Raw genomic sequence first — 13,717 nt, forward strand, 5'->3', positions numbered from 1 at the left:
AGAACGGTCAACGAAGACAAGGGGGGAACGCGACAACTACGAACGAATGCAAGTTTTAAATACAATGACGACAACGAGTGCCGATGCAATTCGGATGATGCGATGATGAATGCAAGAAACAATAAAACACACAACGGTCACGCAAAACATGGCAGGCGTCTGGAGCGTCGGTCTCGCGGTGTTACAACACTCCACCACTACAAGAGGATCTCGTCCCGAGATCTAGGATGGCACCGGAGAAAAGCGGACGAGGGAGAGAAGAGGTAAAGCTAAGTTGCTTCTTTGACAAACGAGTGAAACCACGAACCTTGAGAGATTGAACGAACGCAAAGAGAGAATACAAGGGAGATGAACGAGATTCAAAACACTCCGTTAAGCAAGAGGAACAAGGACCATTACAAGAACCTTGTAGGTTGAAAAACATGGAAATAAGAGCTTCACGAACGAAAAGAATATGACCACACCGATAGAAAAGAGAAACAAGGAATACCATGTGAACTTTGGAGTTTGCAAAGCTATGAATGACGAGAACAATGGACAAGAAGTACATGCAAGCACACCGGTTGAAACGAGATGTACAAGGAACGATAAGGACCAATTACGATAACACTCCGGTTGGAAAATGGAAGGGATAGAATATGAACTTGGCAAAATGAAAGCACTTGGATGAGACTCTAATTAAAAAAGGAATGATAGACACAACACTCCGGTTAAAACAAGATAAAAAAGGAATAAGAATGATATAATTTGGACAGCACTCCGACTGTAAATGGAAGGAATTGAACATGAACTTTACAAGATGAGAGGATACTTAATGAAATCAACAACACACTGCCTCCGGAACTATCGAAAGAATGGCACAATGGGTCAGAAAGATTTAAGACAGCCCTCCGGTTGAGGAAGGAGACAAAACTTGATAAGATGAGAGAACTCGAATGAAAACACGACACTCCGACTAAATGGATAAGAAAGGAAAAATTGCATGATCTTGACAAAACAAGATGATGGGTCGAAGAGAGCGATATCACAATGCCTCTGGAAACAATGCATGATAGTTAGATAGTTGGAGTGAATAGAACGGAGAATGAAACCAACATCTCCTACCATAAATGAATTTTTAAAGAGCATCCTTACGAAGTAGGATTGAACGGAGTTGTTGGAAAACCAACAACGAAAAGAATAAGCTTGTAGTGGGCTTATGGAAACATCTCAACATTATGAGGTGACAAATAGCCACTAAAGGAAGCCATTGGTTTGAGTGAGAGCACCAAGGCGATGAAAAAATTCTTTCACCAAGATGATAGGAGAAAACTTGGATCATTGATAAGCACCATAATAGCAACATTCCTTAGGGAAGGCTTTAGGTGAAATCTATACCAAGATAACTCCAACAAAGAGATTATTATGGGTTGAAACAACTCATGGACGAAGAAAATATGATGCGTTTAAATATCTCATTCTTGACAACTTGTGAATCATGAAACATGAAGAAAATTATCAAGAATGACATAACACCACCTCAAAAGATAAGAGAGAAAGAATGGCACTTCGGAATGCGAGATGAAGAATGCTTGAACTCCTCAAGACAACCATGTGTTGAGCACCATGTTTATTTTTGAGTAAAGTTTAGCGGATCATAGCTCCGAGAGAAATCTTGAAGAACAAATGAAGAATGAAAAGAATCCTTGATGAAGCACCCTGTAGAGCCTCTATGAAGAACTCCGGTAAGAAAAGAAATGGTAGGAAGGAAGTGAAGGTAGAAAAAAAACAAGAATTGAACCATTGCAATGATTTAGATGGAGCTTCGTGACGAGATAACCGAGAAAACTTGGAACTCCGGAAAGAAAAATGAACAAATGAGATCAAGAATTTTGATGAATCTCTGGGATATGGAATTAATCACTTGGATTAAACAAGAATAAGAATTACATTATGCTTAGCCTTCACCAATTTAGATTGATGACAAGCAACGGATTTTGCATACTACTTATTCTTGTAGAAAGGATTAAGATAGATATTGCTCAAACTTGAGAAAAGTCTTCAACGAACCACCGGTAGGATTGAAACAACGAATAAATTTATATGATAACCAAGGAAGAGAACTCTTGAACGAACCACTGTAAGAATTGGAAATGAAAGTAGCAAAGGCGCAATTCATCGGGAATAATTAGAAAACGAATAAAGATACTTGACAAAATTTAGACACATGAGAACGAAAAGATCATGAACTGATTAGAGGATATTTGAACGATGCACCGGAAGAATATGGAGATGAACGAAGAGACATCAATTTAGAATAATTGGAGAACGAGGCTGAAAACTTAGAACGAAGAAATCTTCTGAAATGATGGCCTTCGGAGAATCAAACCGAAAAGACTCCTGAAATGCTCCGGATGGGTGAAGAGAATTCTCACAATCAAAAACAATTATGAGAGGATGGCATCAAACTAGAACCATGAATCTTGAAGAGAATGGAGCAAGATTTAAGAGAAACTCTTCTTCGGTCTTCAAATGTTGAGAATGACGATGAGAAACACCACCATGAATTGTTGAGATACTCCGGGATGAAAATTAGAAAGATTGAACCAACAATGAAAAGAGTTTGAAAGATCTTGGAGAAAGACATTTGACTGATGATAATTCATTCTTACGTCAAACTTTGCAATGAATTTGAGAATAACTCCAGAAAAATTAGAAGAGTCAGGTAAGATCCTGGAAAAAGACCTGTGGGTTAGGGCCCACTCAAAAGTTACACCGTTGAATGATTAAAAGAAAGATTGTGCCGGTTGAATTAAATGGCTTGAATGTGATAACCACCTCGAAATAGCTTGAACGGATTGATAATGGAGACACAAATCTTCTGAGATATCTTCGGCACTCCAGAACAAATGAATGGCGAGAAGTGGATGATTAAGAGGTACACCGGCATGAGAGAGCATTTGAAACGAGAAAAAGATATGATCGAGAAAGCTTGAATTGAATCCACCGGAGAAGAAAAAGAACGAAGAATAATAAACTTGAAGCTTCGTTAGTATCTTCATGGGAAATCACCGGATAAGAACACTGAAAGAAAAGAATGAAGAGACTTCTCACAAATAAAAGGATACATGGTTGAGAAATCTGGGTCCTTGAAGAAAAAGGGTGGGAGGGCGGGAAAAACAAAGGCAACTTGGGACGGATGAAACAAACACCATTGAGAAAACTTAGAATTGATCTCGCGAATGTTGAAATGATCGGATCCACTTGAAGAGAAGCACGCCGGTTGGAAAAGAATTAACATGACGACCTCGATGATCAAGAAGGATTAGTATTCACATAGCAATATGAGAACACCACTTAGAATAAGGTATGGAATCAACACTTGTCATTGAAGCAACTCGAATACCACAAAACAAAACAAAAAACAAAGGATTTGGCTTTCAGAATAAGCCGGAACAAACATATGATAGAGATTTCGTCCGAAGTTTTCATGGTGGGGCCCACACGGGCTCGATCATACAGCACCATCATGTACAAGGCAGTGCACATGACATACGAAGCGTCCCCGAGTCGGCATAGCCAAGGACTCTTTAAGACACTACGAGACCACTGTAAAACCAACCGTGGAAAGGCGGACCACTAGACGTCGAACCCCAATCTCATATCATGCATCTGTCGGAAAGATATCCTAAGAGCTACTTGAATTCCCACTTATAAACTCCCGAAACTTTCTGGTTATGCAATCTGGTGTTGGGGATACAGGGGACACAAAATATATCACCCAAACTAGCAATCCCTAGATCCAGCTGTATCCATCCGTCAACACATAACCAAGAAACCTTCGGAAATCGTGTACCTCAACCTTCGAAAAGCATCCGTTATACGAGTTATGGCAATACTCCTGAACTCCCGCCCCAGTACTGGGTGGCGTCGAGGTGATCTCACCAACAACTGCATAAAAGAGATTTTCGATGTCGGCGAAACTCAGGTATTCCAGAACTGCAACGATAAAATTGTGACGACAACACCTCGGAGCTCAACTCCTTGGGACACTGCCACAACCCCTAAATGTCAGGAGGCACCAAGAACAATGTTCTCGTCACAAAACCATCGGAACAATTCTAAGATACCCGCGTGATCCTAAATTTTTTTAGTGAAATTTGAGGAGAGAAGAGTCAAAACTTCTACGTCAGGAGGCCTCACCAGAGCGACGAAGGGACTGAGGAGTAAAAAGAATCCTACTCTCCGATATATATAATCCTAAGACTCAAATTTTTTTTGTTCTAGACTCAACAACGCCAGCGATTTGATCAAGCAGGGGGCTCCTAAGTCAGGGATGGCTCTGATTACCAACTTGTAACGCCCACGATGCGGCTATATCTCCCACGTGTCGAGGCACAACCGTATTGTGGTTTAGTCGCAAGAAGGGTCATGTTCACACAATCCCATGTAATGAACAAGAATGGGATAAAGAGCTGGCTAACAATCGCCACTTCACACAATACATAAATAAATCATACGTCACTCAGAGTACACACATAGGTCCGACTACGGAACCAAAATAAAAGAAGACAACCCCAAATGCTAGATCCCTGATCGTCCCAACTGGGCTCCACTACCGCTCATCCGAAAACGAAACATAGTAACGACCAAGGTCCTCGTCGAACTCCCACTTGAGTTCGGTAGCATCACTTGCACTAGTATCATCGGCACCTACAACTGTTTTGGAAGAATCTGTGAGTCACAAGGACTCAGCAATCTCACACCCGCGAGATCAAGACTATTTAAGCTTATAGGAAGGAAAGGGTAGTGAGGTGGAGCTGCAGCAAGCACTAAGCATATATGGTGGCTAACATACGCAAATAAGAGCGAGAAGAGAAGCAACGAAACGGTCGTCAACTAGTAATGATCAAGAAGTGATCCTGAACTCCTACTTACGTCAGACATAACTCAAAAGCCGTGTTCACTTCCCGGACTCCGCCGAAAAGAGACCATCACGGCTACACACGTGGTTGATGTATTTTAATTAAGTCGAGTGTCAAGTTCTCTACAACCGGATATTAACAAATTCCATCTGCCACATATCCGCGGGCACGGCTTTCGAAAGATAATACCCCGCAGGGGTGTCCCAACTTAGCCCATTATAAGCTCTCACGGTCAACGAAGGATAAACCTTCTGCTAGGAAGACCCGATCAGTCTCGGAATCCCGGTTTACAAGACATTTCGACAATGGTAAAACAAGACTAGCAAAGCCGCCCAATGTGCCGACAAATCCTGATAGGAGCTGCACATATCTCGTTCTCAGGGCAACGGATGAGACTAGCTACGAGTAAAACCAGCCCTCAAGTTTCCCCAAGGTGGCCCCGCAGGCAGCTCAGTTCGGACCAACACTCGAAGGAGCACTGGCCCGGGGGGGTCTAAAATAAAGATGACCCTTGAGTCTGCAGAACCCAAGGGAAAAGGGGATAGGTGGTAGCAAATGGTAAAACCAAGGTTGGGCCTTGCTGGAGGAGTTTTATTCAAAGCGAACTGACAAGGGGGTCCCATAAATCACCCAACCACGTAAGGAACGCAAAATCAAGGAACATAACACCGGTATGACGGAAACTAGGGCGGCAAGAGTGGAACAAAACACCAGGCATAAGGCCGAGCCTTCCACCCTTTACCAAATATATAGATGCATTAATTAAATAAGAGATATTGTGATATCCCAAAATATCCATGTTCCAACATGGAACCAACTTCAACTTCACCTGCAACTAACAACGCTATAAGAAGGGCTGAGCAAAAGCGGTAACTTAGCCAAACAACGGTTTGCTAGGAAGGATGGTTTGAGGCTTGACATGGCAATATGGGAGGCATGATATAGCAACTGGTAGGTAGCGCGGCATAGCAATAGAGCGAACAACTAGCAAGCAAAGATAGAAGTGATTTCGAGGGTATGGTCATCTTGCCTGAAATCCCGCTAGGAAGAAGAACAAGTCCATGAAGAAGACAAACGGATGTAGTCGAACGAATCCTCACAACTCCGGAACGAAACCGAAGGTAACGAGAGAAGCAACCCGGAAAGAAACAAACAACATCGTAAACACACAATCGTAAACATGGCATGATGCACAGTCAAGTATGATGCATGTCCGGTTGAAATGAGGCATGGCATGGGAAAATGCAACAAACAATACTACAAATTAAGTGGAGCTCAATATGCAACGAGTTGCATATTGACGAAACACCACATCAATTATTTAGTTCTCTCTCGTTTATGTACCCAACAATATTAAATGTTATTAAACATGGCAAGAGGTGAAGCATGGTAAGACTACCTATCTAGGCAAGTTTAAATGAGGCCGGAACAACAAACAACAATTCCGGAAAATCCCCATGTGCATATTTTAGATTTGCTACTGTTCTATCATAAACACAATTTTAATGTTGTTAAACAGCAAAATAAAGTGCACCATGTTAAACTAGGCATTTGTCCACCCCATTTGCATATGAAGTTTATTTAAATCCGAGCTACGGTTATTTAGTTATGAAATAAATCATTTTAGCATGGCATTTAGCAAATTAATACAAACAGCAATTTAAACATTTTAAACATGGATGAAAGCAGCATATTATGAAACTAGATGAAATTCTAGACATTTTACATATATAGATCATTTGAATCCGATGCACGGTTGTGGAGTTATTATATGCATGATGTTGAGGGTTTTTTCTGCAAAACTGGAATACTCTGGATAATGGACAAAATCGCAGACGAAAAAAAAAACAGGATCCGGGCCGCATCTGGAGGGGCTGGGGTTCTCACCATGGGCCATGGCCTAGATCGGTGGAGGAGGCAGGCCGAAGCGGGCGCTGGGCCTGGGCGCGGTCAACGCACGCAGGCGACGCGCGGTCGTGGCTCGAAGCGGGGTGTCGACCTCCTGCTCGAAGCAGAAGCAGAGGAGGAGGCGGCCGAACTTGCGCGGCGGCCTGGAGGAGCTTGGGGAGCGCCGGCGGCGAACTTGGCGAACGGGATGGCGCGGATGCAGTTGGATCCGAGCGGACCTGGGCGTCGGGAGCCCATCTCCGGCGATGGTGGCGTCAGTTGGTGCTCCTAGTCAGAGAGAAAACGAGAGGGATGAGAGGCAGAGGGAAGGCGAGCAGGAGAAGGATGGGATGAGGAGACACGGCGACCTGTGGTGCTCCGGCGTCGCGCTCGCCGGCGCGGCGGAGGAGGCCAGGACGGCGAGGTCGTCGGGACCCTGGACGGCGTCGGCTTGAGGAGCTCGGATGGCGGCGTCCATAGCGGCGAACAGAGGAGGCTTGGACGAGCGGGGCGACGATGGAGCGCGAGACGAAGACGAGCAGGGGCGATGTGGCCCTGCGGCAGGGGAAGCAGAAGGAGGCGCCATGGACGAGCTCCTGCTTGTTCCGGCGGACAGCAGGCGAGGAACTCGGGCGTCTCGACACAGACGGACTGCAGGCGCGCGGGGACGAGGCAGAGGAGGCTGGGTTCGCTGCAGGCGATGGCGCCGTGAAGGGAGGAGCAAATGGGAGGAGCTCGGGCAGCTGGCTGGAGCCCCGGTGGACTTGGGCGGCGACGATGGAGGCGCTGCTCGGGGACAAACGAGCAGGGGAGGGGAAAACTAGGAGGAGAGGAGGCTGGCTAGCTGTGGTTGGTGGATCGGGAGGAGATTGATCCAAGGTAGAGGATTGGTGGTGGCTGGTTGGCTCGATGGATCCCGAGGGGGATTTGGTAGAGAGTGGCGGCGGGCAGGAGGATGGATGGGACATCTCCCTAGAAGTTAGGGTTTGTCCATATTTAGATTAGGGGTCTTTATATAGGGAAAGAAAGGGGTATTTTGGATCATCTGATTAAAATCGGACGGCTGAGAAAATATAGTTTAGGAAGTCCAATGAAGAAAACGGTGATGTTTTATAGATGTTTGGGGATGATCCGAATCCAACGGTAACAACAAACCGGGTCGGGTACGGGACAACTTTCGGACGCGCGGGAGGGGATCGCGGGCTGACGAGAGAGGTTAGTTGGTTTGACAAGAGGGAACCAAAAACACGGTTGGTCTCGGAACGGTCAACGAAGACAAGGGGGGAACGCGGCAACTATGAACGAATGCAAGTTTTAAAAACAATGACGACAACGAGTGCCGATGCAATGCGGATGATGCGATGACGAATGCAACAAACAATAAAACACACGACGGTCACGCAAAACATGGTAGGCGTCTGGAGCGTCGGTCTCGGGGCATTACATGCACTAGTACGGCGAAGAGATGGTGATACTAGTGCAATATGGATGGCAGATATAGGTTTTTGTAATATGAAAATATAAAAACAGCAAGGTAGCAAGCGATAAAAGTGAGCACAAACAGTATTGCACTGCTAGGAAACAAGGCCTAGGGTTCATACTTTCACTAGTGCAAGGTCTCTCAACAATAATAACATAATTGGATCATTTAGCTATCCCTCAACATGAAACAAAGAGTCACTCCAAAGTCACTCCAAAGTCACTAATAGCGGAGAACAAACGAAGAGATTATGGTAGGGTATGAAACCACCTCAAAGTTATTCTGTCCAATCAATCCGTTGGGCTATTCCTATAAGTGTCACAAACAGCCCTAGAGTTCGTACTGGAATAACACCTTAAGACACAAATCAACCAAAACCCTAATGTCACCTAGATACTCCAATGTCACCTCAAGTATCCGTGGGTATGATTATACGATATGCATCACACAATCTCAGATTCATCTATTCAACCAACACATAGAACCTCAAAGAGTGCCCCAAAGTTTCTACCGGAGAATCAAGACGAAAACGTGTGCCAACCCCTATGCATAGGTTCATGGGCGGAACCCGCAAGTTGATCACCAAAACATACATCAAGTGAATCACGTGATATCCCATTGTCACCACAGATACGCACGGCAAGACATACATCAAGTGTTCTCAAATCATTAAAGACTCAATCCGATAAGATTACTTCAAAGGGAAAACTCAATCCATTACAAGAGAGTAGAGGGGGAGAAGCAACATAAGACCCAACTATAATAGCAAAGCTCGCGATACATCAAGATCGTGCCAAATCAAGAACACGAGAGAGAGAGAGAGAGAGATCAAACACATAGCTACTGGTACATACCCTCAGCCCCGAGGGTGAACTACTCCCTCGTCATGGAGAGCGCTGGGATGATGAAGATGGCCACCGGTGAGGGATCCCCCCTCCAGCAGGGTGCCGGAACAGGGTCCCAATTGGTTTTTGGTGGCTACAGAGGCTTGCGGCGGCGGAACTCCCGATCTATTCTGTTTCCTGAAGTTTTTAGGGTATATGGAGATATATAGGCGGAAGAAGTACGTCAGGGGAGCCACGAGGGGCCCACGAGGGTGGAGGGCGCGCCCCCTACCTCGTGGCTCCCTCGTTTCTTTCCTGACGTGCACTCTAAGTCTATCAGGTTGCTTTCCTTCCAAAAATAACTTCTCCAGAAGGTTTCATTCCTTTTCGACTCCGTTTGATATTCCTTTTGTTCGAAATACCGAAACAAGGGAAAAAACAGGAACTGGCACTGGGCTCTGGGTCAATAGGTTAGTCCCAAAAATAATATAAAAGTGTAAAATTAAGCCCATAAACATCCAAGATAGATAATATAATAGCATGGAACAATCAAAAATTATAGATACGTTGGAGACGTATCACACATCAGGCTTCAAAATTATGGCCTTGTCCCACATCCAGGACATAGGCATTCATCAATCGCATGGCCACGATAGTCATGTAAGCCGAAGCCTCCCATGCCTGGGAGGTCACTTCCTAAGGGAGGAAGAACATGTAGTTCAAATTCTAGTAGAGAATCACAGTTCAAATGGTTGTTAAAATCCTGGAGTAATCCAGGTTGAATTCTTGTTGAAATCCATGTTCAAATCTATTCCCCCCTTTCGGGTTTATAGAACCCAATTGAAAAATCTCACCAACCAAGGTAGATGATGAGCGGTGGAATAATTTTTGTAGTTTACAAAATACTCTATTAATGAACTCGTTTTCATCAAGAACTTGTGTTTACCAATTTATTAATTGTAATTCATGCATGGTGACCAATAAATGACCAAGAACATTTACATGCATTAGCAACGATTTAATGCACTTTCAAACCTGAACACGTGTACCCGCAAAAAAAACTGAACATGTGTATGGGAGCAATAAAAATGAGACTTATAAATTGAGAAGACAATTTTTTTGAGATAAGCCCTATAAACCAAAAAGGGAGGGAATAATATGATAAAACTTTCATTGTTGAGGTGGAGAAGGAGGAAGGCTTGTAGCCAATGAAAAATGGGTTTGAAAGATCGAGGATGTCGCCTAGAGGGGGTGGGGGTGAATAGGCACTTTAAAATAATAACGGTTTAGGCTTGAACAAATGCGGAATAAACCTAGCGGTTAATTTGTAAAGCACAAAACCTACAACAACTAGGCTCACCTTTGTGCACCAACAACTTATGCTAAGCAAGATAAACAACTAGGTGATAGCAAGATATATGACAATAAACAATATGGCTATCACAAAGTAAAGTGCATAAGTAAAGGGCTCGGGTAAGAGATAACTGAGGCACGCTGATACGTCTTCGTCGTATCTACTTTTCCAAACACTTTTGCCCTTGTTTTGGACTCTAACTTGCATGATTTGAATGGAACTAACCCAGACTGATGTTGTTTTCAGCAGACTTTCCATGGTGTTATTTATGTGCAGAAACAAAAGTTCTCGGAATGACCTGAAACTCCATGGAACATATTTTTGGAAAATATTAAAAATACTGGAAGAAGAATCCATGTCAGGGGGCCCACACCCTGTCCACGAGGGTGGGGGGCGCGCCTGCCCCCTGCCTCGTGGGCCCCCTGACGCTCCACCGACCTCAACTTCAACTCCATATATTCACTTTCGGGAGAAAAAAATCAGAGAGAAGGATTCATCGCGTTTTACGATACGGAGCCGCCGCCAAGCCCTAAAACTTCTCGGGAGGGCTGATCTGGAGTCCGTTCGGGGCTCCGGAGAGGGGAATCCGTCGCCGTCGTCATCATCAACCATCCTCCATCACCAATTTCATGATGCTCACCGCCATGCGTGAGTAATTCCATCGTAGGCTTGCTGGACGGTGATGGGCTGGATGAGATCTATCATGTAATCGAGTTAGTTTTGTTAGGGTTTGATCCCTAGTATCCACTATGTTCTGAGATTGATGTTGCTATGACTTTGCTATGCTTAATGCTTGTCACTAGGGCCCGAGTGCCATGATTTCAGATCTGAACCTATTATGTTTTCATGAATATATGTGAGTTCTTGATCCTATCTTGCAAGTCTATAGTCACCTACTATGTGTTATGATCCAGCAACCCCGAAATGACAATAATCGGGACCACTCCCGGTGATGACCATAGTTTGAGGAGTTAATGTATTCACTAGGTGTTAATGCTTTGTTCCGGTACTCTATTAAAAGGAGGCCTTAATATCCCTTAGTTTCCGCTAGGAGCCCGCTGCCACGGGAGGGTAGGACAAAAGATGTCATTGTAGCGACCCAACTCGGTAAGAGTCGAAGTCTCTGTGCTTACCGTGCTAGTCCCTGGATCGACTTGCTAGCACACATAGTACTCGATGAAATAACAGAAATAACACACATCTCTTTATTACATCGATAGTCCAGGAGCAATACATTTATTACAAAATAGGGCATAGAGCCAATAAACAAATACTGTGGAAGCAAAGTAGTAAATGAGTCCAACTCCACGAGCAAGGTTGAGTGTAGAACATCGACCTATCGCACCTTAATCCTCGTCGGATATATCTGCAACGTGATAAGTTGCAGCCATATAGGTCAGTACATTGAATGTACTGGCAAGTCACATCATAAGTGTAAAGAACCTACTTGTACATGCAATTTGGCTGGTGGAAAGCTCTAAGTTTAGTTTTTTGCATAAAGCTAGTTTTTCCCTATTAGGAAATATGTTATTCTACTACTACACATTTGCATAGGATGAGTTGGCAAACCCAACTCCATCTGTTCCCAAGTTTCATTTAAAACCCAACTGTTTAATTAAAGGTGAGGAGATCTCCCGGCATTTTCACTACTAGATGCTCAAGTTGTCCGTAACCGGGGACACGGCTAATCGATTAGGTTGACACTCTGCAGAGGTTGCACACTTTTCCCCACAAGACTCGACCACCTCCATGATCGGAAGATCGAGACATAGTCTTTCGAAATGTTCCCCCTTAACCCACGGATAGGCCGGTACACCTACATCATTCTACATCTGCTAGCCCATCCTGGAAGGGGTCACACTAACTACTCAACTAAGCCAGAGCCCATATTGGCTTGCGGCTGCACATGTAAGCTTCTATACATGAGAATACGATTGATCCCTTTGAGCCTGAGCGGACGGTCCACTAGTGGTGCACCACCATGGATTTCCCATGCGTGCCCCACTGTACTTCGCCACCATTCCAACAAGTTTCCGCCCAGGTAGTTCATTACTTATCTTAGGTCCTATTTACTACATTGTCACTCATACTTTACAATGATCACTCCCCAATCCACGTCTACTTAGCGAAGCAACATAATGTAAAACGATGGCGACAATGTTATCAAGTTCAGACCTACCTCAATGAACTAATGGGTGAAAAGCATAGTCATGCGGCCAATTCCTACCATGCAGTCCTACCGCAAAGAACTAAGTGCATAATAAAAACATAGATAATGAAACATGATCAAGATGCAACTTGCCTTGGTACTGCTGGTTGACTTCTAAAGACTGATAATATTCAGCTTCGCACTCCGGGCAATCTATTGCAAAGAAGATAAACAAACATAAGAAAACATTTCAGAGAACCAAGAAGAACATGCAAAGCAAAAAGTCTCGGAAAAACCAAATGAACAAAAAACACACTTAACTAGCACAAAAATATTCTAAGTGCAAAACCACATGGGCCTATGGTTCAAGAAGTGATGTGAACTATAGTGCATACTATGCATACTAGTAAAAATATTAATGGACAGATTCTAGTGTGTGAAAATTATTGTGACAAAGGTCCAGGTGATGGGGTTTGGCTACGGTGACAAAGTGCAAAAAGAATCAACTTAATCGGAGCTTCGGTTTGAGAGATATGGCCATTTGAAGTTCGAATTCGAATCTAAATAAATTCAAATTTGAATCTGACAGAAGTTGCCGCTGGTTTCATCGAGTTTGGATCTACGGTTTAAAAGTTATGGCTAATCTAAGCTCTGGGACTAATCTGTGATAAAAGGGACTAAACAGTGAAGAAAAACTATCGCAAACAGGTCCCTGGCACGTGGCAGATTCCTACTGGCTGAAAGGTGTTCGCCGCGTAGCTTATACAGCGGACGACCACAATCTAAGAAAAACGGCGGCGGCGTCTAACTTATACAGAAACCGATCGGTTTTTAGAAATAAACCCGCGGTTAACCGCGTACCGGTTCAACGAAAAAAAATAACCTAATCTAATCTGGGCCGTCGGTGATCGATCTAACGGGCGGGAGTGGGGCGGCGGCTTACAACGGCTGGCGACGTCGGCGACGAGCAGAGGACGGCGGCGCGGCGTCCGGCGGTTGCGGGGCAGCGGCTACGGCGGTCCTCGGCGTCGGGGAAGAAGACGGGGAGGTGCGGCGCGTCGAGGGCGTCGCGAAGGTGGTGTCGGCGTTCGTCGGCTGCATCGGGACGGGGCGAGGCGA

Source organism: Triticum aestivum, chromosome 1D (assembly GCF_018294505.1).
Source record: "Triticum aestivum cultivar Chinese Spring chromosome 1D, IWGSC CS RefSeq v2.1, whole genome shotgun sequence".
Classification (NCBI taxonomy): domain Eukaryota; kingdom Viridiplantae; phylum Streptophyta; class Magnoliopsida; order Poales; family Poaceae; genus Triticum; species Triticum aestivum.